The following is a 3,434-nucleotide window of genomic DNA, read 5'->3' as shown; positions in this document are numbered from 1 at the left end:
AAATTAAAATTCGAAAATTTTTTCTAAAGCCTCCAGGGGACTTCGTTTTCGCACGAAAAAATTTTATGTGCCCTTATTGCATCCGGACCCACAATTCATCTAGTTCAACAGAAAACTTCTTTGTTGAAAACTTTTTTTGTTAAAAATGCAGCTGTTTGATCAAAATTAACCTCACTCTGCCATACGACACAGCAATAGATTTATCCCACTCCAGCAAGCCGGCGAAGAATATTGCTTGGCAAGCGATAAAGTTGCGAGAGTGAGATGAATGCATTGCGTCGAAATGTGAGAGACTGAGAGAAATAACTGCTTTTTATTTGCAAAGCTCACTCGATAACAAAGCAATAAATTAGATGACCCAATAATCGTGCGATTTATGTACAAGTGTCCCGAATAAGTATTTCAACCACAAAACACAATAACACTTTATTTATATTTAAAGCTTTGCAAATAGTTTAAAAAAAGTGTTTCTGTAGTCGTTCTCGACGATTCGAGAAACGGAGAAAATCGCTAAATGCTCAGGTTAGGATACATGGCTCTTTAATTTAGCGTTTACTAGTGTGAAAAAATAATCGCTTTTGACGAAAATCATTTTCCAACAATAAAAATTAAATTCTGTTCTGTAAAAACATGTGTAATTTTCATTTCGCGTTTTTTCGTGCCAAAAATAAAGGCCACGTTTATTGGGGCACCAGAAAAGTCTTGTTGTCCCAGTAATCGCAACATAAAACGATAGCTGAGTTAGAGTTATCAAAATTTTATTTCAATCAATATTTTTTATTAGTAATTTATTTGTATAAAATCCAAGTAGACAAAACAATAAGCATGTATTTCACGGTAGAGAAAACTATTTTGCATCCGTCAATACAACACAACCTCAAAAATAATCTCCGAAGCGTGTGATTCTTTAACAAAAAATTTCGCAATTGTGTTTAAGCACAAGTATAAGGTAATTAAATAGAAAAAATGGTTTACTTTGCTTTTCAATGGATGAAAAATAATTTGAAAATAAAATAATTTTAAATCCGGATGACTGGCCCATCAGTGAATTTTGTCTTTTTATTTATTATAAATTAAAATTAGCATTAGGTATGTTGTAAACCACATTTTTATAGTATTCTAGGAAGTTCCATGTTTTAGTCAGTATAAACACTTTCAAATTATCCTTCCCAACATAATTCTCTGAACATTTTAATTCCATGAAATATACAGTCGATTGATTTCTTACAGTGTTATTATTCGCGTAGCGTTTAGTTTCCAGACAGTATTTGTATACGAATCGAGAGTCGTTGCGAATCGCACATCTGGACTCGGACTACGGTTTCGTAATCCTGAGCAGCTCGGTTAAGGACATTTTTATTTTCGGTAATAATTTATAGAATGCTGAATATTTAAGCGTTTTGCCTCGTATTCAAGCGCGACTTTCAAAGATGCGTCTGAACTCGCGGGATTACGTGCTTCTACCAACCGCGAAATACCATCACGCAGGCCTCATTTAAAAGTTTCGAGGACACAATCATTTCATGGGGCTAACAATGGTTCAACATTTGGATATTTGTCTTCAAAGACCGCTTGGGCTCCTGATTTTTGAAGCATTACCCGATAAAAAAAATCACTGACGTTCTCTTCACGATACATGCAAATGGTTAAATTTTCGTGCAAATACCACAAATAGGTTTTACGTGGAGCAAAACGCTGTTTACAGTATTTTATCAAATCATTTACGGTCGAATCATTCTTTCCATGAATGAAGTATCTGACCACGCCTTTTAATCGAGCTAAAACGGCCTTAAGATATTGTCTTTCACAACTAGCTGGCATGAATGGTTCCCCATTTATAATATCTTGAATAAATTCTTTTACTGGCATATTTTTTCCATTGTAATTGTGGATATTTACAAACCCTTGCACACACTGAGTGTGAGGTTGACATTTCCGAAAAATTTGAATGAAAATGAAATAAAAATAAAAGGATAAAATATTAATTATCTCTAGCTGGTCTCTTCTTAAAAGCTTGAATTTTATCTATAGGCTGAAAGTGGGTAATACTTGCACAAATACTGCACTTTTCAAAAGTAGTGCGAATTTTTCAAGATAAGGTTAGAATATTGAATGAAATATCGCTAAAATTCGTGAATGTTGTTGCTTACAATATAAATTTTTGTTGTTTTAAACCCTTCACTTGCACAGTCCTGCTACAAAGAGCGTATGCAATGTTAATTCGGGGTATTTATAATTTAATATCTATCTTATAATTACACTAAAGTTACATTTTTAAGAACCACTAATTTAAAAATTTTAAAGTTTTCGATGTAGGTTTTTTAATTTACAATCATAAAAGTAATAATAACACCGCTACCATCAAATCAACTGTCGCGTCCCGAGCAAAAGGGTGAGGGCAGATTTAGAATGAGATATGTAAGTAATTTTGTGATATATATATTCAAAAAGATAACAATTTACATAAGTAGGATATTTATTAGAATAAGAGAGTAGAAAATAAGATTACAGCATATAATTACAGCGATAGTATCCCCGATAAGTTGTAGAATATCGACGGAATTCCGTCGGGTGTTTTCAATTGTTTTATACAAAAATAATGTGACTTTATCCAAGCGGTTCGTACATTTGAAGTACAAGTTAACAGTAAGACTTCTAAAATCATAGACAACCACCAGAGGTAAGTCTTAGATTTATACAGGAATAAGCCTCTTGAAAATTCACCTTCAAATCGAGAAAACTCGACAAGGCACGTACGGATTGAGAAAACTGAAAAAGTCGCGTACTTGTTTTGCTTTCAATGATTATGTTTCTAACATGCCTTATAATTTTAATTCTATCCCTTTTTTCAGCTATATTGATTTCTTCATTATTCATGTATAATTTCGTTACTCTTCTCTTCCACTTTTATGGATAATGCTTTAATTCTAATTGTTATGGGCCGATACATCAATTACGTATTTTAATTATGTAATTATATCCTTATTTTTGAGTTTTAGTTTCGCTTATTTAATAGGCTTAAATGGTATACAATTTTATTACTATTCATTATGTGGGCGTAATAATCAACATTGTGGTAATAGGATTGCCTACAAATGTCTAAGTTAGCGATGTTTTCGTATGAGCCGTTATTCTAATGCTAATGCACTGTTAATTAGCTTACGTTCACTACTTTATCGAATGTTGTATATTTGCCATCTGTCGTAGTTTAATAGTTGTAGTTTACCATATAAGTAATTACCTACTGTTTTTGAACTAATACTTCTATCATTCTAGGATTAAGACGAGATTTAAAAATTCAAAATTTTGAGGATGTAACAAATGAAAAACTATAATATTTTTGTTAATAATTAACATCTTTGATTATGTGAGTTATACCTAATTAAAATATTATTATTGTAATAATATCGAAACACACTAATCATTTTTATTTT

This window comes from Belonocnema kinseyi, chromosome 5 (assembly GCF_010883055.1).
Source record: "Belonocnema kinseyi isolate 2016_QV_RU_SX_M_011 chromosome 5, B_treatae_v1, whole genome shotgun sequence".
In the NCBI taxonomy this organism is placed as follows: domain Eukaryota; kingdom Metazoa; phylum Arthropoda; class Insecta; order Hymenoptera; family Cynipidae; genus Belonocnema; species Belonocnema kinseyi.
The sequence above is the reverse complement of the archived record's forward strand: the minus strand, read 5'-3'. Positions refer to the sequence as shown.